The 25,999-nt window shown below is 32.4% G+C and overlaps 1 long non-coding RNA gene across 1 annotated transcript; it reads right to left on the bottom strand.

Moving 5' to 3' along the window:
• Positions 1 to 13,175: 13,175 nt before the first annotated feature.
• On the bottom strand, positions 13,176 to 24,887 carry LOC129222766 (uncharacterized). The gene is made up of 3 exons (XR_008580609.1): positions 24,832 to 24,887; positions 21,350 to 21,432; positions 13,176 to 13,302 (listed from the first exon to the last, which is right to left on the bottom strand). It is a non-coding gene; the product is annotated as an uncharacterized LOC129222766 (long non-coding RNA).
• Positions 24,888 to 25,999: the final 1,112 nt, after the last annotated feature.

Raw genomic sequence — 25,999 nt, 5'->3', positions numbered from 1 at the left:
TCTTTTTTTAAATATTTTCTTGATAATGTATATTTGAATGACATTTCTCTTTTGCTCAGGAGACTTAAGATTTCAAATTTCAGCTCTAAAAGTAACAATTTTGTTTTGCTTTAAAATTTTTAAAAAATCCCTCAACTTAACTTTACTAAACGAGAAACAAAGGCAACTTTAATTGCACCTACGTTCAACTAATTGTATAACTAATATTTAAGTAAATAGAAATTTACTTAGTGAGAAATGAATTTTTCAACTGTTTTGATAATATTGTTATTAATAAAACACAATAAGACTTTTCATTCGTCCAAAGCCTCTGGATAAGAATCCAAAACTATGGAAATTACCTAAACTATACTGGCTATAGATAATAATCTAACTACGTTTAGAATGTTTTAGACAAAATGTTTTCTTAGTTATTCAAAAAAAATAAAATAATAATAAATGAGGCAGTGAGAAGCAAAGCGATGTAAGCGGCAAAATTAAAAATTTGGGTTTGACCAGGATCTGATTACCCAAAAGGCTCAGGAAGCTTGAGCTTCGCCTCAGAATTTTTAGGGGGCCCAAATATCACTGTAAAACTGCGCTCAACAATTCCAGTTTCTGCTTTCCACTGCGTTTTTTAAAGCGATTGCAAACAATTGAACTTGCTAAACAAAAATGCTTGAAAGATTTAAATTATTGAAAGTGAGGACACATTTGACAAAATGTAGCTACAAGCTACAAGATTTTCAAATGTGGGATTTGATTCAACTCTGTCACAATGTACTTTTATGACATTTAATTTCCTTTGTTAAGTGTCAGATATGATTCAACGTGTTACTACCCAACGTGTCGTCGGCGTCGCTCCTCGCCGAGGCGAAAACTTGATTCTTATGCACATGCGCGCCCGAGCTTAATCGACATCGTGAATGGCCACTCCGGAATCCACTTGACTTTGATTTCAGCGTCACGGCGAGGAGCGACGTCGATGATCGGCGATTCGCTTCTAGGAAACCAGGGCTTTAGAAACAAAATTTCTGTCAGTTGGTAAGGTGTAATAAACGTAACTCTAAATTCTGCTGGGCCACTTAGCAGTAGTCAGTGTTGTATCAATGTGCATAGACAGGCCCGGATCTGCAGTGTGGGAGGGGGGGGGCGTCCCTAAGGGACTCAACGGCTCAAGAAATTGAAAAGAAAATGAAAAAACTAGCATTAAGACTTATTAACGTTGCGATTATACACTGCTGGTTTCAGGGGAGGGTCTCATAGATTTTGATGAAGGGAGGGAGAGCAAAATTTAAAGATCCGGGTTTGTGCATAGGATTTTTTGAAACATTTCCCCAAACAAAAAGTGGTGGGCCCCAAAATGAAGCCGAGTTTCCCCTAATTTCAAAGGTTAATCGTGCCTTGGATATGACCAGTACAAATGGTAGAGGAACCTTTCCTCTACCTTGGAGCAAGATATAGTACCAGTAGTTCTGGTTGTGGCTGCTGTACAGCTTGATTTAGAGGGGGAAAAAACATCAATGAAAGCCTACCTATAGGCACGTAGCTAGAACTTTGTTAAAGGGGGGGGTCCAAAGTTGCATGAACTTCAAAAGAGGAGACATGCTAAAACAGGATTAGTAGCTCATATTTACGTAAAAAAATAATCCAATTAAAACTAATTATGGAAATATGACAATTAACTAAAATTAAATAAATAATTGAAATTGATAGAGCAATTAGTTAGAATTAGTTAACAAAAATTTTAAATTAAGTGGCAAAGAAATTATTGTCAGTTTATAAAATTAACATTAAACTAAAAGTTATCCCATACTAAGTTTCCAAACATGGATAGAAAAATTCCATCACATAAACTTCCTCTGTTCTGATGCTTTGAAAATGAGTGATATAATTCCTACTAATAAAAAGTTCACAATAAAAGAAAATCGGAAAACGAAAACTGTTCTAGGGATTACTCGGGAAATGCAGGGGATAACTTAATAAAATATTAAAGCTTTGTAATATATTTCAACAAAATATGTACAAGTCATTTTATTTGAAAAAATAAAGAAATCTATATCTATCGAGTCGAATGTATAACTGTATGAATGCTATATAACGTAATTCCGCCTCCTTGTTCGATTTGAACAAGATTTCTGGCAAAATTCAACCGCCCTCTCGACGAAAATATTAGCAAGGTTTCATTTAAAAAACTTGAACTAAAGGGTGTCCCAAAATTAACGCAAAATTTGAATTTGCCACCATTTTTTCCATAAATTGTTGGCAGACATGAAAAAGGAACAATTTGACAGTTGAGAGTTTTGGGTTAGTAAAAATGGGGTGTTATTGTACCATAGAGCTAGAGAGAGTGAAACATTTCATTTACTGCATAAGGCATTTCCTAGTCGCGTACTCTCTCATTTCGGTGATCAGAATTTCCACCCTAGATCGTGTGATTTAACATTTTTAAATGTCTTCTTATGGGGTTATTTGAATTCAAAGGTCTATGTCAACAAGCCCACAACCACCCGTGCATTACCGTGTTGTGATACGGAGCGCCAATAACAGTAACTGCTTGACCAGCCTCAACTTTCATTATTTTTGAAACAATTGTTCGATAATGAAAGCGCGTTATTGTATCGTATAACGCTCCATTTTTGATTACCCTAAACTCTCAGCTGTCAAATTGTTCTTTTTTCAGAGTCGCCAACCATTTATTGCAAAAATGGCGGCAAATCCAAATCTTGCGTTAATTTTGGGACACCCTTTAGTTCTTTATTTACTTACGTTTATAACATTCTCTTGATAATACGAAATCGAATGAAATTTCTAATTTTATCTGTTTTCTAATTATCATTTCTAACCATCATTTAAAAGCTTGAACAAACTATTAACTCTTTGAGGGACGGAGACTTCCTTTGTTGCAATCATTTAAAAAAAAAAAAGTATTGCCGGGTTTTTTTTTAATCGTTATTATTTTTTTGAAACGAATTGGTAAAATAAGCTATCTTAAGATCCGTTACGGTATTTTTTTTTCTTTCTAATGGGGCTTCGTTAGAGGCTTTAGCCTTTTCGGACCTAGTGCGACTGGTTATACACAACTATAACCAGAAAATCGCGATGATTTAAACTTTTTGACTGTTGCCATCTTACGTTTGTTAACGAATAAATGTTTGTAATTATTTTAAGCAAGGCTTTTAAAATAACTTTCAATTTTCATTCCTTGCTTTGCTTTTGAGATAAATCGAGAATTGGGATGGTCGTCAAGTTTTAACGTTTGTAATTTTGTTTTTGTTTGGAATATTGTTTCCTCGTCAAGCATGGGGAGGGATCAGAATTATTAGAAAGATATAGAAGAAAGTTTCGTAATGGCCACAACATACTAGTTTATATTTGATTTTCGCTTTTAATGTCTTTCCCGTACTTAACGTTTCCCTTCATTTTACTGTTTCTTTACCCAGTTCCTTGAGAAACGTAAAATCAGGGCTTCACTGTAATAATACATGTTTTTGTCTTCATGCATTTCGGCCTCGTTATTCAAATGTAATCAACAGCTTTCGAAAACATTCCTTTTCGAACTTCCAACGTTCGAATTAACCGCCGTTGAACGATAAGGAACTTTCTAATCTGTGCGGAAGGACGCATCTTCAAGAAGTTTACAACGGTTCGCAGCAGGTATTATCATCCCCGAACGGTGTCTTACCATGCCCTAACATGTGAATTCCACAGGTGGTGCAGACGATAAAACGCCGAGGATCGCTGCCGAGAGCGCGATACGGGCGTAGCCCTAATCAGGAGCGCGGAGATGTCTTTGCCCCTTGCTGCGTGGGCGATTGATTGATTGCCCCCGAACAGGTATTTATGCTTCCTTCCTCTTTGTATATTGCTCTGACTTGCTGCCTTCTTCTGCTGCCAGAGATTGGAAGAGATAACGCATAGAGGGCGCTTTCTGGAATATGGAAAAAATTCTCTACTGTTTTTTTTGCACGCGAACCTCTTCGCAGGTCTAGAGCTTAAATGTGACACCTTGCGGTGTTTTAAGAAATTAGTCGAATGGGTACAACATTCCATCTTTGGGGGGAATTCTAATTATGTTTTTCGCAATCACAGATTGCGATAGGACCTACTGGTTGAGTTTGTTGAAATTGTCCTTTCTGACCCAGAGAAGTTATTTTGTCCTTTTAGTGCATTTTGAAAAGTGCTCACTATTTTTATAAAGAACTGTTATTTTATTCTTTTTAGTGTAAATGTATTTCAGAAATAGAGTAATGTTAGCATCATGAAACTTCACCTTATTTATCCATACTAAAAGGAAAAAATCTATATACTATCTGCTTACGGATTGTAATTGGAAAATGTCCAGTTAAGACGAATCTATCTGAATGAGGGGGAAAAGTAAAAATTTGTTACTCGTGTTCCGCTCATTTGAATGAGGCTCAGCTTTAGTTAGAGGCTAACATGCATCTGCAAAAGCTGACATCCCTAAAAACTAATAGATGCTACTATTTCTGCCTGTAAATCAGGTGTTTGCCTTTAACAATCCGCCAGACAGTACGTGTCAAACTCTTTAAGCAATTGTCACTAAAAGTTAATTCTTGTTCCTCTCTAGGATTTATTTGTGTGCTAATTTAATTAGAACCATATAAATATTAAAGGCTTCCAAAATTAATTTAGGTTCACCACATGAAAGTTACTCGTGATAAAGATCCTATATGTCTCGTTACTTAGCCCCACTATCGATTATTGGCACATATGAGGATAAAAATCCTAAGAAAACAATGATAGTGAATAAATTGCTTGCTTGCTTCAGAGAAGCTTTCATTCAAATTTTTCATTATGACTACTATTAATATTGCTGTTGTAAGGCAACGAATTTTTGTAACAATGGATTTTATATGTAGGCTCTGGTGGGGTAAAGTGGTCCTAAAATACAGGATTTTCTACTTTGATAAATAATAAACACAGAAATTTCATTTAAAATTTTAATTTATTTGGTTTTTATTTTCCATTACATTAGGAAAGAACACTCTGCATAGAATTTTTGGATGAAAAAAATGTTATAAATAGCTTAATGGCATTTTTGTTTCATGTGTGTTAATGATCTGGGGTGGGGTAAAGTGGTAATAGTTAAAACAATTAATCCAAAACCATTATAAATAACCGTAATTTTTTTAACGCTCAATATACCTAGTACTTCTGAAAATTTTAATTTTATTTAAATAGATTTTTGATTGTCAAGTATGGTCAAAAGTTGGTTATCCGAGAGTTTTAATCAATTTCACTCCTGGATTTCATCAATATCGTTAGGAAAAGTGTGATAATTTGCAATGTTTTATTTCTTTGGAAATGTATTAAAGATAGCGTCTGAATAATGTCGAAACTACCAAACTACATAATAAGAAAACATTGCATTCAAATCGAGTTCCGAAAAAATATTATTTAATTAAGAAACAAAAGGGGGGGAAATATCAAGCTTTATCTATTTATTCAATGTATGCGAAACACTTCTAGTTCTGAGTTTCTACTTTTTACTGATATTTTACTGATTTTTTTTTTTGGGGGGGGGGGAGGGTAGTGGAGTGGAATAAATAATTCTACTACAATAATTGAAAGCTCTGGTTGCGGAAAAAGTTCTATGATTTTTTTTTCTCAAATATTATAGGATTACAATCTTGCTTTAGTTCGATCAATACACTGTTAAAAATTCAGGAAGATTTTCTGGTAATTGTTACTGTAAAATTGCATCGCCGACGCATCGCTGATTTTTACGGTAATTTATACCGGAGAAATATGCGATCCCAGCGCCAACTGGTTGCTGTGGCCTACCGAGGAAACCGTAAAATTTTACAGTAACATTTGATTTTTACGGTAATAGTTACTGGCAACATGGATGCCAGTAACAATTACCGTAAATTTTCCGGAAAATTTTTAACAGTGTATACTATATCAAATATAATCTCAGTTGGGTTTAATTCAGTTTACTTTAAAAGAGTAAATGATTAGTAAACTTAATATGTAACTGATATATGTCTTATAAGAGAAGATTAAATGACTTTAGATGAAGGATATACATTAAGCGTAAAACTATGATCACTTTACTCATCCCATCTTGCTTAAGTTGTTCTAAAATATTTTATAGAATGAATTCGGCTTAGCTGTTTATACAGACGCATTCTAGCGACAGTTGAAAAGCTGCCTGCTCAACCAATCTGCTAAAAATTTTAATAAACAAAATTTTACAAAGAAGTTAAAAGAGGTGTTCAGATTTTTAAATGTTTCATGTGAACAGAATACGAGTTTTTTAATGAAATAAAATACTGCCAGTAACGAAATTTTTAATTCAGAATACAGTTCTTGGTTGTTAAAATCTAAAATTTAAAAAAAAACTATTTTCATTCTTTCATTTGTTTCGGGTAAGGTGAGTTCGGGTAAATGCGTCTGCGGGGTAAGTGCGTCCCCTGAGAATTTTTGGCATGCCGACCTGAAGAGACTTCTTACAGAAGTGTACTTCGTGTACAGAACTCTAATGTGAAGATTGAGTGAGAAAGTTAGAGCTTCGTTCATTTTGTTGCTATATCAAACAACTGAAGTCAGCAAGTGTGAGTTGTATTTTTTAGTAACAAGTTACTACAAACATACATGGTGTGTTTTAATTAATTACTGTAACCAGGCTTTGTTTACAAGAGGGGGTCGCACTTTCCCTTTCTTTAAAGTAAGATGGGGTAAGTGAGTTCTATATTGTGGGGCAAGTGCGACCCCATGCAATTTGCCTTTAATTTTGCTTAGGATTTCTATTTTCAGTTCCTTCTTTATTTAACCTTTTTCAATAACTTCTACTAAATTCCAATTGTGCGTTCAATTTGAAAAATGGGGAGTATCTATGCTCTCTCTCTCTCTCTCGAAAGAATGGATCATGAAAAATCGTATTTGAAGGATAACCTTTAAGCAACGTCAGTCTTTAAAAACTGAAAAATGAGGTGTCAAGTAAATAATTTCAACGCAGCAGTTAGGAAATTTGGCGCTCCAAAATGAACTTTTGTAGACCATTTAAAAGCTAGGCGAGGTATATCTTCGTTTCGTAGAATTACTGCGATTCTTCAATTGGTAGAAAAAATACAGAGAGTTCAGATGAAAGCAATGATCATGAGACAGAAATGAGTTTAAAAGCAATCAACGATAAAGCTTTATTGACTGAAGAAATCAGAAAACATGAAGTAATTAAATATTTAGAAAATCAAGAAAGAGATTTGGATTAATATGCCTTCTGTAAATTGGGTAAATCAAAATTATAAGAGAGATCAAGTCAATCCTAAAAATCATAATTATATACAAAAACTATACATATAGATTTCCAACGGAAAAATACTTGAAAATTCTTTAATACAGTGTAACATTCATACTAAATTCAATTTAAATATAAATGCGTGATGAAAAAAATGGCCAAGGATCGCCCTTAACCCGCCAAGTATAATAAAAGTGCTTAAAAACTATGGCTGTAAGCATCCTCGAAATATTTAATTTGCTATGCAATGTTGAAAAGAAATTCTTTGAAATTCTTATTTGAAACACATTTAACATTATTAAAAAAACTAATTTGACATTATTCATAGAAAACTATATTTCTGAAATTTGTAATGGCTAAATTATTCATTTGTTATGTACAGTAGAGTCTCGAAAATCCGAGGTAATTGGGGCTCGCCCCACCTCGGATTACTGAAAACTCGGATTATTCGAAAAATTCTTTGGACTACATAAGGACATGCGCTGTTTACTTCCTTACGCTACGAAAAGGAAATATTGTCTCCCCTAAATATTTATCGCTGAAATATCAACATAAATTTATGTTTTAATTAACCCTAAACGAGTTCTGATTATTTTTTTCTTCTTTTCTTGATGCCTGTACGGTGTACGTACTTGTGTGTAAACTTGCAGGCAAACCAAAAACTGCCCTTTGATCATCCTCGAATAAGTTTTGATGCGTTTTACATGACATTTGTTGCTATGCGTGAGCGTGCGTATGTACCTCACATAATACAAAAACGTTAGTCATAGAAGGATAAAATTTCATACATATGCATCGTACAGTGTCAAGTTTTGCACTTTCCTTTTAAATTGCAATCTGATGTTTCAAAAGAGCTGTTTGTTCGTCCTTTGGGGCAAAACAATGTTTTAATATTTTTTGTTTCAACCTACATCCTACTTTCTCCCAAGGCATTTCTTAATCCGTCTCTAACATTCAAATATTTCATGTCTCTCGGCTAGTGTTATTGACATCAACCTTTCAATTTCTTTTTATTACCTAATTACTTGATCGTATATTGTTAGGCAAGTTCTACATAGCAAAATATTTAAATTTTCAGATTAAACATTTTTTGTCTATAAAATGCATACCTTAAAAATATCAACAAAGCACCTCTGATTAAGCGGAACCTCGGACTTTTGAGACTCTACTGTATATATAAATTTTTAATTTAAAAACCATTGAAACATTTTATTTTAATTCGGTATAAAGCAAAAAATGTAAACATCTATGAGTAGTAGGGTTGAGCTTATTTTTGAAGTATGAAAATATGATCGTCTTACCTCTAATTTAGTTCCTTTTCATTAAAAAAAAAAAAAAAAAAAGGCAACATTTTGGCAGGATCTAAACAATATTTAGAGGTAGCTCAACGATATGGAAGTTTTCAATGTATGTTACGCATGGGAATTGTAATTTAATGATAACATTAAAAAAAATACATTTAATATTAGTTCAGTTTCCCATTCTAAGTCATATATGACATTACTAGAGTATGTAAAACTTTAAATAGTAGAAAAAACAAATAAATAAATAAAATGAGCCATTTTGTGTTTCAATCTTTCAATCATAGAATGCATTAAAGACTGTTCATAAAATTTTTGAAATATATTTGAAGGCTTGTTTTTAATTCCTGAGGCTACATTTTGTTCTTACAGAGTATAATTTATTAAATTGCAGAAGTAAAGTTTACTTAATTACTTAAAATACACCACCAGCTCAGTTATTCCATCCGAGGACTGCAGTTTCGTGCTTTTTAGCACTCATGCACGAAACTGCAGTCCTCGGATGGAATAACTGAGCTGGTGGTGTATTTTAAGTAATTCTGCCTTAGCCCTGGCTTAGGGCGGTAACTTACTACTAAATAGTTTACTCAATTGCTTTGAAAAATAAACAAATTTAGTGAATTGTAATTATGATGGAAAATGAATCCATAATATTACTGCAAAAGAGAAACTTGATCAGTTGCCAAGTTTCTAGGAAAGTATTTTCTTAATTTTGGACAGTTCCGCGGTGATTCCAACATATAAAGCTCAGGCTGCGGCTGTATTTGCAGCCACTAATAACTACAGCAATGTCGACGTGACAGTATTTGTGCAATGTGCTTCGATAACACCAGTTAAAACACTGGTCCAACAAGCTAAATGAAGAAACTTCTACCATGTACTAGTAAACATTGAATTATGGAGTCAATAATTAGTTTAGTTTTTGAAGCATGTGTGGGAATTACATCCTCTCCTGACGTTTAAACGTTTTGAAGAATATTTGAATTTTATTGACGTAGTGAAGTGCGAACAAGAAACTTCATTAAAGAATATTGTAAATCTTATAGAAGATATCTTCTAAGAAGGTTCTTCTGCCTTTATATAGAAGTTTAATAAGACCCCATTTGGAGTATGCTGTGCAGTTTTGGTCACCTTATCTGAGGAAAGATATTTGTGGCTTGGAAAGGGTTCAAAGAAGGGTAACTAGACCAGTAAGAGGACTTTCAGATTTAGATACTAGATTAAATAGGCTTAATATGTACAGCCGGAGCAAACGAGGATCAGAGGGGACATGATCCAGTTGTTTAAATTTATCAAAATGAATGATGTTAATGGATTAAATTTTTGCACCGAAATCAGGACGAGGGGTCATTGTTTTAAGCTATTCAAATCTCAGACTAACCTGGAAATAAGGAAAATCTACTACTTTAATAGGGTTGTGTGGGCACTTGGGACATCTTACCGGAAGAGGCGGTAATGAGCAAGGGGAAGGATAGCTTTAAGAGGGCCACTGATTTTCATTGGGGACTAATTAATTGACTAAAACCAGCCTAGCTGAGCCCAGAGCCTGTTGCTGGTCGTTACATTTGTATTTGGATAAAGACAATCTTCTTTGCGACCAAATACCTAAAACAAAATAAACCAAAGATAAGAGGGTATTGTACTGAATTTCTGGAATTCATAATACTATTTTTTGCTGATCCAGCCAGGAGAGTTAGAATTATGTCACCGGGATCATATATATTAAGTCACGTATTTTCTCACGATCTGGACATCCTAAGCTCAAATTAAATTGATGTCAAAAGGAGAAGGACTTTGCAATAGGCATATTTTCATAGTTTGTTTAAATTTGAAAGCTTTGATGACTGCCTTGCAAGCTTCCAAGTATTTTTTACAATCGCCTATTTTTGAAATTACCACTTTCTGTATTTCCGAACCAAAATCAAGTACATTTTCTAAATTACTTGCAATATTTATCAGGTCTTGTTTGTTTTACTTCATTCGATAACTGTTAGTATATCAACCAAAAGACTGATGATGTTGATGAATAATATGTAGAATGAAAATCTTGTTATAAAAAGTAGAAATTATTCTAAGAAAACCAGTGATGAGTTGAATTGAATGAAAAATGAAATCTTAGAAGTTTTTGTTACAAATAAGTCAATGATATATTTCAATAGTTAGAATTTCCCGTTGAATGTAATCTAGACTTAACGGAATAAGGAGGGTAGCTTTAAAAAACAGATAAAAGATATAATTAAAGCCCTTAAAAGTAGTAATTGATCATATCAAATGTGAAATTGCTTTAATGGAAGACAGCAGGTTAACCATGGTAAAAACCAACACTATCTTCTAATACAGGGTCATTTCACGGTATTTTTTACATTTATGTCGAGTCCGTATCGTAACCTTTTTACTTCCTTTTACAAAAAAAGTAAGTATTGTATTCGCAAAAAAATTTTCACTCAAAAATTGACCTTAATTTCAATTTTTCTCACCCCCGAATGAATGTTGAGTTTTTTTTTCTACCCAATCACACGTGGTTATACACTGTAAAAAAAATCCCGTAAAATTTACGGTTTTCCTTAGGCAACTGGGTTGGTGCAGGAAAACCGTAAAATTTACGGTTTTCCTGCACCAACCCAGTTGCCTAAGGAAAACCGTAAAATTTACGGAGTATATCCGTAAATATAACGGTCGTTTACCATACCAGCACACATTTTTCCCGTAAAAGCTACGGAGTATATCCGTAAATATAAGGGTCGTTTACCATACCAGCACACATTTTTCCCGTAAAAGCTACGGAGTATATCCGTAAATATAACGGTCGTTTACCATACCAGCACACATTTTTCCCCGTAAAAGCTACGGAGTATATCCGTAAATATAACGGTCGTTTACCATATAAGCACAAATATTTCCCGTAAAAGCTACGGAGTTTTTCCATAAAAATAACGGTCGTTTACCATACAAGCAAAATCTTCCCGTAATAGCTACATAGTATATCCGTTCATATAACGGTTTTTTGACAATACGAGAACAAGTTTCCCGCAAAAGTTACGAAGTTTTTTCGTAAATATGATGGTCTTTTTCCATACAAGGACAAAATTTCCCCATTAAAGTCACGGGGTACATCCATAAGCATCACGTTTTTTTGCGACATGAGAACAAGTTTTCCCCGCAAAAGTTACAGAGTATGTTCATCAACAGGACGGTTTTTTACCACACAAGAAGTTTTCCCCATAAAAGTTATGGTTTGTAACCTGGACCCTTTTTTATTTTTTCTCGTAAAATTTCTGGACTAGATTGTTCGAGGTACAAAGTTAATCCCGAGTCAGAACAGTATTTTTCCACAAGGAAACAAGTTTTTACTGTAAAAGTAGTTAGAAATCTCACCGTTAGATTACGGTCAGTCACTGCTCTTAAAAATAATATTCTGCCCGTAATCTTTTATAACCATAAAAATAGTAGGTCTGCCCGTAATTTACTCCCTGTAAAGTAAAAGGGCAGGGACTGTAAATTCATAATGAGCCCATAAAATCTACATTCCTTTTCCACTGGCCAATGCCCGTAAAAGCTAGAATGTTTTCTACACCCATTGCCCGTCAATTGGTATTGGGCCTGTAAAAGCTAGAATTTGTTTTCTACGCACTTTGCCCGTAAATTGATATTGCGCCTGTGAAAGCTATAATTCGTTTTCTAGGATCACTGCCCATAAATTGACATTATTCTTGTTAAAAGCTATTTTCTTTTTCTATGGCCGCTGCCTTTGGTAAATCATAATGATGTTCATAAAAAAATTTCATTCTTTATAGTCGCTGCCCTTAAATTATTAGGTGCTTTAAAACTTAATTCATTATCAAATTAAGTACTAAGTTATGAACTAAACTTTCATGAGCACATTAAATAGCAAGGTGTTTTTACGACTCGATTCGTAAAATTGGCTAACACTGTTAGTCAGGCAGTTTCACGACCCCAGTTGGCAGAATTAAATATTCTATTAAATTATCTTTCAAAATGAGCATGCATATTTAAGAGAAGTATGAAAAGAAAAAAAAAACATCAGAAATAGGAGAAAAGTGAGCAAAAGAATCGAACCAATAAAGCTTTTGCTTTATGGATTATAGCAAAATACAACTTTATATCTTGTGTAAAATACTTACATACACAGGAATTTGTTTCATCACTAAAACACTACATGCTACCAATAGCAGCAATCTTGAACCTTATTAATGGTTTGTCCATTGTCTATACTTGTTTGCTGAATTCATTCATTTAAACAACATAAACATTCAAAAAAAGTTAATTAAATTGTTTTAAAAATTATTATACTTTATAATTAAAAAGTTATCAATTTATTAAATTGTACATAATTTTTAATAACTTGCTCAATAGGGTTTGAAAATAAAAACTTAATCTTTTTACTCACGGATAAATTAGTAACTATGTATCAAAAGTACTATTAAAGGAAAGCATCTCTAAAACAAAACAGATTGAAACATTACAAACTATGACAAGATCTTTCTAATAAATTATTACCATAAAACATGTGCTCATACGCATATAAGAAATATGAAGAGACAATATTCATAAATGTGAACAATAAAAACAAATAGTTTAAAACATCAAAAAGGTTTATTTTACAATATATACAAGCTATATAACAACATAATTACAAATATTTATTCAAAAGAAATTTAAAAACTTGGCTGAATCACTTTTTCCAGATCTTTTTTCCATTTGGATCCTTTGATTCGCAGATTTATCCAAAACAATGCCCTAAAAAGAAAACACAACGAAGAAAATACAGATTGATTCATTTTTTCATTTTTACTTTCTTCTATATCTAATTTATAGAAGAAAGTATTGGATTCCTGTTAATTTTTGAATTTCGAACATTTTGAAGTGTGCTGAGTCTTATTCAACCATTTTTGGAAAATCTGTCTGTGTGTCTGTATATGTGTAACCGTTTTTTTGTCGTCGCTCGACAGCAAAAATTACCGCATGGAATCGAATCAAAATTTGGTACTTATATGTAAACTTGTGCCCATTGTTTATTGGCGCAAATTCCTCCAAGGGGGGTGGAGCAATGGAACATTTTTTGAGTTAGGCGTGCTTGCTATTCCCCAGAAAGTAACAAGCGGAATCAAACAAAATTTGGTCCATATGTTGCCCCTAACATGTACAAGTGCTGATTCAATTTTGGTGTTAATAGCTCAAATGGGGACTGAGCTATAGAATGTTTTGTGTCGTCCCTTTTGACTGCTATATCTCAAAACATAATGAACGGAACCAAACAAAAATGTACCGACAAGTAGCCTTTAGAGGGTACAAGAGCCAACTCTATTTTGGTGTCAATTGCTGAAAAGGGGGTGGCGCAATCGAAAGTTCTTTTTTTTTCTATTGCAAGTGCCATATCTCAAAAAGAAATGCTACGTTCTGGATGAAATTAGGAATAAATGTGACTCCATTTATAAACAGGCATTGGTTCAATGTTGGTGCCAATCACTCCATGGAGGGCTGATTCTTTTTTTTTTTATTTTTTTGTGCGAATAAAGAAAGTTTTATAGTTGCAACAATATGAAAGAAAAATCATAATAGACACTTGTCTACGTATTTTGCATGATTTTAATTGTTAGGAAATGATCGGAAATATTATCTGACTGATTTAAAATGTTTAACAGTTGCCATCTTATGTTTGTTAACAAATAAAATATTTGTAATTAATTCAAGCAAGGCTATTAAAATACCTTTCAATTTTCGCTATTTGCTTTGCATTTGCGATAATTAGGAAATTGGGACGTTTGTTCAGTTTTGGCAAGTGTAATTTTGTTTTTGTTGGGAACAATGCTTCGTCGTCAAGCATGGGGAGGGGTCGGAATTCATAAGAAAGTTTCGTCTTGGCCACAACATACTAGTTCAAATGTAAAGCAGGCCAGTGTTCACTTAACAATGAAAATCAAAATAAAACGCTTTTAAAGCATCCTATTTTTCTTCACCCCTTTCTCTGTGTTCTGGGAAATCGCAAGGAACTAAAAACTAACAAAGAAAAGCAAGTTTCCGACAGTAATTCAAAATATATGGTCAGTTTCAAAAAGAAAACAAAATGAGGATATAAAGTAAATATCAATTTCAAAAAAAAAAAAAAAAAAAAAATCAAATGGAGAACAAACAATAGTTATCATTAAGAAACATAATTAAATATAAAGTACTTTGGAGTCATGTAAAGAAATTGGGGGAATCCTGCAGTTGTAGGGGGGTATATGTATATGGGGAAATTTCAGGGGAAAAAGTTTGGCATTTAGTGCCAATGCTGGACTGTTTCCTGGCGGGTATTTACAATTTGATTGACAAATACTGAAAACATGTTTAAAAAAAAAAATCTAACTTCCCAAAAAAGTCTAGTTTTTAATCTGAATGTTTTTATATGGTTATATCCAGAGAAAACAAGCCTCCTTTAAAAGAGGCTCTCAGAGCATAAGCGTCCAAGTTTTTTGACCCCATACATAGGCATAGTAGCATATTTTCTAGTGGAGGGACCCCAAGGGGTAAATTAATTAAACTATTTTATTACTTACATTTCAATTCATTTCCCCAAAAATAAATAAAACTTTTAAACCTATTGCACAAATAAAAATAACGAGTATGTTGTGGCCATCAAGAAACTTTCTTCTACATCTTTTATATGAATTCTGATACCTCCCCATGATAGACGAGAAAGTAATATTCCCAGCAAAAATAAAATTACGCACATAAAAACTTAAACTTGACAACCGTCCCTATTCCCGAATTATCACAAAATCAAAGCAAAGAGCCAAAATTGAAAGTTATTTCAAAAGCCTTGCTTGAATTATTTACAAATATTTCATTTGTTAACAAACATAGATGGCAACAGTTAAACATTTTAAATCAGTGAGATAATATTACCAATCATTTCCCAACAATTAAAATCACGCGAAATACGCAGACGACTGTCTATTACAATTTCATATTGTTGCATTATCGAAACTATTTTTATTTTGAAAAAAAAAAAAAAAACAGCTCCCCTTGGAGCGATTGGCGCCAATATTAAACCAACGCCTGTTTACTTATAGGTTTACATTTATTAAATTTTATCCAAAACGAAGCTTTACTTCTTGAGATATAACACTCGCAATGAAAACGGAGAGAACGGTCGATTGTACCACCCCCTTTTCAGCTATTGACGTGATGTACCCTAAGGATTACCTGTAGATAAATTTTTGTTTGATTCTGTTCGTTATTTTTTCAGATATAGCAGTCACAAGTGACGATAAAAAACGTTCTATAGCTCATCCCTTGTTTGAGCAATTGACACCAAAATTGAATAGGCACCTGTACCTGTTAGGGGCAATATATCGACCAAATTTCGTTTGATTATGCCAGTTACTTTCCTAGGAATAGCAGGCACGCATAACTCATGAAACATCCCATTGCTCCACCCAATTTGGAGGAATTCGCGCCAAAAACCAATGGGCACAAGTTCACATAGGGGCCCATACGTCTACCAAATTCTGTTCAATTTCATGCAGTAGTTTTTGCTGTAGAGCAGTCACAAAAAAAATGGTCACACACATACAGACACAGACAGACATTTTCCAAAAATGGTCGAAATGAACTCAGCACAACTTAAAACATTTAAATCTGTCACAATCCGAAATTCGAAAATTGATGATCGAAAAGGAATCCAATACTTTCTTCTCTATATAAGATATAGAAGAAAGTAAACATATTTGAATAAAACCACATTTGTTTGCTATAGGAGTAATATTGGAGTCTGAGGCCAGTCTGAAAGGATGCATTTCTACTGGTTTAATATTTGTATTTTGTTTTTCTTTTAAGTTAAAAAAAAAAGGAAAGATTAAAAAAAAAAAAAAAAAAACTCATTTAAATTGAATTTAATTAAAAAAATATTGCATGCTCAAGATCCATACAAATGTTCCAATAAGTGAGTTTTTCCTCTTTGAGTTCACTGCCAAAGGGTTTCACAGCTCGAAAAGCACACTGTTCAAGAAACAATTTTTTATGTTTATATGCATTCTGGAATCAATAATTTAATTTCTTATAGATTTTATTTCGGTTAGTTTAGCATTAGCTGCTTTACTCATATTCCTTTGAATAGCTATTTACACAATTATACAATTCAGATAAATAAAAATCCTGCATTAGTTCAGTAGACAGTCATAAAACATTTAACTTTTTTTCAAACTAACTTTTAATATTTAAAACTATGCTATTTTAATCAATATTAAAACTGTTACCAGTAATAAATGAGTACTATTGATATAGTTAATATAATCCTTATATTGCAAACCTCGTAGTTCGAAAAATAAATGTCAGAAATATCATACTATTTTGAATACACTTTCAACTATTTATGCTGAAACAAATTACATTTGACATCCACGTCCTATTGATTGTTAATGATTGATATGTGAATAAGACAAGATTTCTGCTAGGGCAGGGTTTGTTGATTAAAATCATGATTTAAATCAATTGATTTTAATTAAATGATTTTTTAAACAAAATCTTTGATTCAAATCAGTTGATTTTTATTTTTATTAACTAATTTTGCATTTCTATAATGTTTGGCTTTAAATTTAACAATGCTGCATTACATAATGATAACTCTAACTGGCAAAACTACATAGATCCTTCTTTCTGTGTTTGTAATGAGCTTTCAAACTGTTTCAATTTTGCTTTTACTTCAAAATTAACTGCTCAGAACAAAATACAAATTTGCAATTTTTCTCATACACCATGACAAATATGTTCTAGTCAAGAAAATTAATTGTTCAACGTATTATTTTACAACAAAAATGTAAATGATGATGGAAACCTTATCTTTTAGCAAAGTGTAAAACAACATCACATCTTATCTAAACATTATAACATACTGATAAATTTTTTTTTTTTTTTTTTTGCCTTTTTCATCCCATTTGCGCATCAATTTTAGAACTTTTGTTGACTCTATGCTGATAAACATAGAAAACCGCCAAATTTTAAGAATCTTTTTTTCTAAAAAGTATGAAAATTATAATTCTAGGAAATAGAAAATGTGGCACTACTGTTTCCTAGAACTTAGTTGGAAGGATTGGTGGTTGTAGCTGGGGGGGGGGGGGGGGGGGGGGGGGATAAACATTAAAGTTAATTTGAATCATGCATTTATTTTAAAACTGGTCAACATAAACTATTAGTAAAAAATAGCTACTGCCACGAAATGAAAATTGCTACAAGATGCTTTTTCTTTAAAAGTATGAAATACATAATGTTAATAAATGTAAAATAATTAATACCCAAAAATTTTTGAAAATTTTTAAAAAATTAAAAAAAAATTGTTTTAAATTTTAAAAAATCCGACTTTTTTGATTAAAAATTTTTTTTTTTAAAATCCGGAACCCTGTGCCAAGACCAATTTACATAGATATGACCTATCCAATGAGCTATCTTCCATGACCGCACAAATTTGAAAAAGACCGATAGGTGTCACTGCTATTCAACTGTACTTTCGTCAGTTGGCGGGCAGTTTGTGTGTTAAAAACAGAGTTCTGAAATGGTGATTATTAGTTCTATTGATTGTTATTCATCAATTTTTGACTTAAAATCCCAAAATGGTATACTGTTGTGTGCCATGTTGTAGTTCCGAAAGGAATTCAAGCTCTAAAGTGCCTTAGGATTTCATTCTAAGTATTCCCATGTGATAGCTCACGTAGAACAATATGAATTAACATATCGAGACAGAGTAAGTATTTATTAAATTGTTTCGTAAAATTGTAGTTTTCAATGCTTATTTTGTAACCTAATCTCCCTTTAAAGTCTACGAGGGTATATTTGGACGAACTAGTTTGTAGTATTTTAATATTACCAGGGGTCGATCCAGGTTTTATTTTTTGGGTCCCCATTTTGTGAAAATGCAAAATATTTTTGTGAAATTTCGTTATTTTTGTGAAAAAGCAAAATATTTTTGTGAATTTTCTTTATTTTTTTAAAAAAGACCTTCTCGTGATTTTTTTCTTGGAAAAGATTATATTAAAGCATTTTTAGCTGTCGTATCGTTATAGAAAAGCCTTAGACAGGTTTCAGGGGTGATTGCAAGTTCTTGAAGAATACCTGAAAGCTGTCAAGAGGAAATGCGCTGGGGGAAGGGGGAAGTAAGACCCCTAACATTTTATTCGTAATTTGACACATACATTACATTTATTGCTTTTTACAAATATACATGTGCAAGGCACACTTTCATAAGGTGAAAGTCTCACAACAGATTTCCTGTTTGCCCCTCTCAAATACTTTAAGAGCAATGAAAATTGCACATGCTGCTGAACGTAATGATGACTCCTAATAAATACAATATGAACAGACTCAAAGATATCACATATTTCTTAACACAGAAGTGAAATACTCATTAAAGATTCCATGTATGTGTTTGAAAAACTTAAAAGTAATAAAAACCCAAAATAATACTGCACCAGCATTCAGCGTTTATTTTTTTGACTTTTGACATTCTTACAGAGTAGGTATTTCGTTTAAAACTTTGCAATTTAATGATGTTAATAAATATTTAAGAAATTTTATTTGTTTGCCTCTTAACAAGGTACAGTAAACATCAAAAATGCGAAAAATTTGTTTACCATGGCCGATGTAAGGAAATCAAGATCTTCAAAACAAATAAATATATAAACAGCATGTAAAATAATTTTATTGAAGTTATTTTAGAATTGGATTTTGAAACTCAGCACAAATTAATACTAAATATATATTACGTAATCAAAGTAAAATTTAAGATTTTCCTGAAAACAAGCTACCAATCACAAGTGTCCCTCTCCCGTCCCCCCTCTGACGCTCTCAAGCAAAAACACCTCATGCAGCAAGCAAAAAGATAAGATGGGGGAAGGTGGAAGAGGCTCCCGCGTAGATGCGTACACATTTGCGGTTAAAAAATATTGTGAAAAGGCTTGCCTTTTTATAAATTTTTGTGAAGGGGCTGCTTTTACGACGCGGAATTTTGTGAATGGGGCCGCTTTTGCGATGGGGAATTTTGTGAATGGGGCCGCTTCTGCGACGCAGAATTTTGTGAATGGGGCCGTTTTGCCATGCGGAATTTTGTGAAGGGGCCGCAAAGCGGCCCCAATTTGGCGCTGGATCGACCCCTGATTACCCATTACAAATCATCTTATAAAATTCACACTCTGAACAATTTCAAAATCATTTTGTGTTTCATTAAATATCTGTAAAGCTTAGAACATTTTCTAATGCATTCGCTTGTTATGTTCTAAAATTTGTGTTTAAATGTTACCGGTCTATAAATTATACAAAGCAGGACCGTAATTTTAGTATTTCTATCTGGTGCATTGTATCACTCACTCTATTAACTCACAAGCGTCTTTGCTGGATGCTTTTTTATTGTTGTATCTGCAGTTATTTTCATTATTAGGACTACATTGACGTTCTATTCAGGATTTTAGCAATTTAAATTTTCGGTGATCATTTAACGCTCAAATCTTGCATCATCTCGTATTCAGATCCATAAGATCAATGAAATCGGCAGTTCAATCAGCGTTTGTTTACATATTTTTGAGTCCATCTTTTTGCAATTGCTTAAACATTTCATTTTCAAATTATTTTGCATTTTATGACAACTTAATAAACAAAAATTTTTTTTAAGTACAAACACTGAAATTATATTTTATAATTCTAAAGTTATGTCATGTTGATGAAATGCACTATCATTTTTTCCCAAGCTGTCGTATTAAAACAAGTTCATTGTATAATTTCCTAATTTCAAAGGTACAAATGTTTAAATGAAAATTCATTCAAAAAACGCTACTCTTGGTTTTGGTTTCTTGGCCTGGAATTTACCGGAATAGCCGGTAGATGGCGGTACAACGCATCTGTAATGGGGGCGTGGTACGTGCAGATACAATGTCTCGTGGAGCCTCACCGTTGATAGGGTCATATCTATGTAAGTTGGTCTTGCCCTGTGCTATGGTCGCATTTTGCGCAAAATCGGATAACACTTAAAATGAAGCAAGGTATTTTCGCTTTTATGCTCAAAAAAAAAAAAAGTACACAATCAGAGAGAGAAAAAGCAAGCATGGATATATTGTATTTGACATTGTTATAAATCTTAGCTGGCATGCTTAAACTACCATTAAGTTCAACAATACTTTGTCTTTATATGCATTATGTTAGAATTGCATTTTAGAGTCCTATGAAAAACATATCCTTAATATGGACACAGTTGAGGGCAAAAAAAAAAAAAAAAACCATCGATTCAAAATTTTAATTTTTGACTCATAAAAGAAAATTGAATTTTGCCCCCCCCCCCCCCTGCAATAAATGCAAAAAGAAAAATGTTTTAATGTGCTATGTAAACATAAAAACGTGAAAGTCATACAATTTTCAGAAACAACTACATTTGGGTTATAACGAAATTTTAAGTGGAGTAATGTACACAAAAGACAAGTAAAAACTATGAACGATTTTTATATAACATGAACTAGACCCAATGTGCAGGCCGTCGAGAGGTCAAAAAAGCAATAGGGCATATGAAATTGATGGCCCCTTAATTGAATGTTTATGTCCATGGCACATTTGTACACATATATTCTTTTAAACTTATTATCAAATTTTATAATTTCATATTTATAGTATTTTAACACAACAGCGACCAAAAATAAAAATATTGAATAAGAGTAGAAAAATCACTATGGTTAGTTCCTGAGCAAAGAAAATAATTTTTAACACAATCCATGCAGACTGATCAGTCAATAGGTTAAAACAATTCTGAAAATAAAATATAAATAAATACCTCAGACAAAGTTCCGATGAAATACTTTTTTCAAAAATCTTGGGCCAACTGCAAACTGGATCAAACTTCAAACAAGAGATGGTCTAGATGAAATAAAATTCAACAAAGTATGGAACAAAATTTAAAAATGTAGATATAATTAGCAGGGTTGTAAGAGTTTCGGCCAGTGGTGGTTTTAACCATGGATAAAACGGGTTAAAACCGGCCGGGATAAAAAGTTTTATTCAGTTTTGGCCACTTAGATAATTATCAAGCTTTTAATGAAAACCAAATAGTAAATTATTAAAAAAAGAAATGTAAAACAAACCAAAACCAATCATATTTCATTATTATTCTAAATAACTTGTAGAAATTACAGGATGTTTAGAAGATAAGGTTTACATGAAAATATGCAGTAACATTAAAAAAAATAATAGAGTGAAACATTGTAAGCTGAATGGATAGATTTTAATTCTCACCCACAAATGTACAAAGCATTTCAAGTAATTTTGAAGAATAAATGATAGAGAAAAAAGAACTTCTTTTAGAAACATATAAGCATTCTTAAAAACAAAACTGAAGGTAGGGGGGAAAGAATTTTTGAAAATTATAAGGCAACACTACTGAAAAGTTTCTATATATATGTTATTACAGGCTGTTTTGTATTCCTTACGTCTTTTGTTGTAGGTGTGAGTAATTTCAGTTATTAATTTTGAAGAAAGTTAAAATTTGTTAAATAATACTGTTAGAATAATGTAAATTACTTTATTATATTTAATTAACTAAAATTGCTATGCTTAATTAAACAACTTAAAACTAGCAGATTTATTAGTTGCGAAGCACACTTCTCTCACATGCATACAAATTAGAAGTGTATTTTCAAGTAATTTAGTTTTGGCCAGTTCTATGGTGGTTAAATCCAGTTTTGGCCGGTTTTAGCCAGTGGCCTGGATAAAATCAGTTTTGTCCGGCCAAAACTACAACCCTGATAATTAGTCATAAATATAAAAACTTTTTTTGTTTTTTTTTTACATCAGATTAATAAATGTTGTCCCCCCCCCCCCCTCACTTCAAAGACCTGCAACCCACGTCTGCCATAAACCTGACATGATTAAAACATGCTCTGGTCAAAACATATTCCACAGCCAAACCATTCGAAAGAATGACCTGAAATGCACCTTCGACCCAGCAAACATTCTATTATGTAACAATATTCAAATGAAACACTCAAAAAACACAAATTGAATTGGAAAATTCAAAAAATGAAAGTATTCGATTTTAAAGCATAATTTCCTTAGTCGTATAATAAGAGAAAATTCTAAGTTGAGTAGTTATAAGTATATATAATTCATGGAGTGGTCCGAAAGTGGGTTTAACCCCCTTATATATTTTCACCATGGCTGAATGTTGGCTATACAGCCTTAAGAACTTCAGTTGAACACCATCCATGTTGTAACACAGCTGAATTTTGCCCCATGTTCTTGTTGATTTTGGCATTAAAACAGCTATGAATCACCGAAACTACACAACACATCTACACGGTGTATTTCATGTATTTCTGCCTTAGCCCTGGCTATAAGGGGATCACTTACTGAACAATTCTTGTTTTCCTTTTTTTAAAATTAATGTTTATATTTTTCTTTTTAAATCTTCCTATAAAAAATCAGAAAATAATAGTAGAAAGATAAGACATGCCTTTTAAGGTCTGCAACTGAACGTTTTTGCACACAGGACCACCAATGAAAGTCAAGGAGAGCCCCTTGTCACTTTGGGTCGCTGCCCCCCCCCCCCCCAAAAAAAAATTATATTTCTATGATACGAGCAAGGCCCTTGTTTCCTTCTAGAATGACATGGCATCTCATCCGCCCTGATGGTAAAATGAGAACCGATTCAATTTTATAGTTAGCTGAGATTCGGTCATAATACCAATTAGTGATGTGAACATTTTTCTTACAGAAATTATTATACAAAATATAACGTATTTTAAGTTATGAATTTTTGTACCTTATAGTAAAATATTGCATTACAGAATTTATTTTTTGATTTATCATTTTTTTATTCATGCACATTGAACCAGAAATAATTCAGTAATTACTTGAAAGTTGATAAGAAATACACATTATTTTTGGTTAATAATTATATGAACTGAACAACTATGATTGTTCAAAGATTTAGCTATTAAAATTTTATGAAACATTCTGAACACATTTATATTTTTGAAACTTATGAAAACAACTATGTCAATATTTATATTTTCTACTAAAGACAAATCTGCCATTAAAAGGCAGCCTTAAGCAATTTATTTCAACTACAGTCGAACCTCCACACATTGAACTTCTACATACTTAAATTTTCTATGTATCGAAATCCCAGCAAATTTCCATGTTAATTAGATAGAAAAATTGTTTCTATGTATCGAAAATAACTATGTACTAAATTTTTTTCGAGACATTCGTAGATTTTTTTCCCTACTTTCGCCTGTTTGTCTTATGAAAAATGAAAGTTAGAAGGAGAAAATTATGTTCACTAAAGGTTGCTGCAAAACTCATAAGGAATCTGAGGTTGAGGGATGTGTAGATAAGTTGTTGTTTCGTTCTAGAATTCTTAAATTCCCTTAAGTTTATTTCAAAACTTAGTTGTAACCAGTAACACTGTAAAATCAGTTTCAAGATATCCCTTTTGTCTGTTAATTATCATACCTAGTTTTTTTTAGCTTCAGTAAAAATCTTTCAAGTTAAGTGGATTGATTTTTTACTTTTCTGTCGATTACATTGTTGAAATTAAAATCCCCTTATTTTGCGGATGAAGTTGAATTGACGAAGAATAAAGATGTATGAAGGCGTAAAAATGTAATTTATGTTATTTTTTAATTATTAACTTTGGTTTAATCCGATGCTCGTATAAATTAGAAATTGGGTTTAATACACGAAAATTAGCTTAAATTTTTAGGAAATTTTTAGGATAAAATAAGATCTTTTCTATATATAAAAATTTTTTACCGAATTTTTTTCCGGTAATTTGCTATTTCAATAGGCCCGAGTGTACCTATATATTATTCCATTGGTTAAAATCTAACATATTAGATCATAAAAAACAATCCGTTTACAAAATTTAACCAATTACTAGTCATTGATCAAGGTTATTTAACAACAACCAAGAATGCAAAACATGCAGAGAATTTAAAACAAATTAATTTTGTTCTCAATATATATATTAATTTGAAAAGTACTGCTGAAAATTTTTTGTGAAACCAAGAATATTAAAACAAATGGAGTATAATATGAAAAATATTTGTATGTTCATATTACATCACTTTATAAGTACAATCAAAATATTCAAAATGCGAAAACTGAATGTAGAGCGAAGCTTCGGTACTCACTAACTCAGCACACGCTTCGTGCAATCAAACAATGCTAACAAATTATTGTTATTTAAATAGCTTATAAGAAAAGAACAGTAGGTTAAAATTATGCTTTAACAACAGTATAGAAAAAAATACTTACTTAATGCAGTAAAATCTCTCTAATGCAGACAATAGCGGGACAAATTTTTCTGCTGCATTAGAGGGGTCCCCACAAAACAGGGGTTCATAGTTGCCTTGAAATCGGGGAAGCTACCGGCCACAGCGATACCAACACACAGGAGCCACTTTGCTGTTTGTTCTTGTTTCCCGCGTGTTCTTCTCGCATAAAAACACGTGATCTTCAGCAGCCAACCGTCTTGCAACCGCATTTTGTTGAGAGAAGGAAAATCCGACTTTTACTTAGGAAATCAGGAAGACTGTTTTATTCTTATAACTTTTTTTCTATCAAAGCTTTTGAGCTGAAACATGGCTCGTTTGAAAGCTAAGAAAGAGATCTTTTTATATTATATGATATCGATAGATTTCAGATTTTAAAAAACCTATTTTTCAAAGTCAAAGTTGCGACGAAAAACAAACTTTTTACCACTTTTGAAAATTAAAAACCTATGAAGGGTTCAGAATAACAAGCTCTATTTTTTATCATATATTCATATGCAAGGTTACTTATAGTATGAAAAAATTGGCTTGTTACTCCTCCCCCTTTATGACATATGCCCCCTCGAAGTTGCAAATTTTCAAAATAATCCAGATTTTAACGCTAAAAAAATGCATGTGAGGGGCAAGATTTAAAAAAAAAAAAAAAAAAAATTGGTATTCTAACTACTTTTTACCAGCTTTCTAACAAAATGAAAGCTGCTTTGTTATTCAAAGGTGTTTGACTGATACCAGGGTCTGAAATTTAAATATTTGCATTGAAACAACACATTTTCATACTTTTTAATCTGAGATTTTTATTGAAATGTATATTACAATATTCTTTGCTTTTAAATGGTAAAAAAAAGACTAAGAAAAGTTATGAAATAATATATTTAAACTTTAATAAGACAATTTAATATTTTTTAACACCTGGGCATGGGCGGATTTATGGAAGGGGAGGGGGCAAGGGGAGGGCAATGCCCCCCCCCCAGTTTTGGGAGGACTTTTTTTATATTAACAACACTTTCCAAAATCTTAATAGAAAAATCATGATTTTGTTTTATTAATAGTTCAGAAGTGAAAACTAAGAGAACAGCTAATATCCTTTTCTGATGAGAGAAGAGAAAAAAAAAACACTGCATACTGTATTGCAAGTAGAAAGCTGTCACTGG

Source organism: Uloborus diversus, chromosome 5 (genome assembly GCF_026930045.1).
Source record: "Uloborus diversus isolate 005 chromosome 5, Udiv.v.3.1, whole genome shotgun sequence".
In the NCBI taxonomy this organism is placed as follows: Eukaryota; Metazoa; Arthropoda; class Arachnida; order Araneae; family Uloboridae; genus Uloborus; species Uloborus diversus.
Note: the sequence above shows the minus strand (reverse complement) of the source record. Positions and strands in the feature narration are given on the sequence as shown.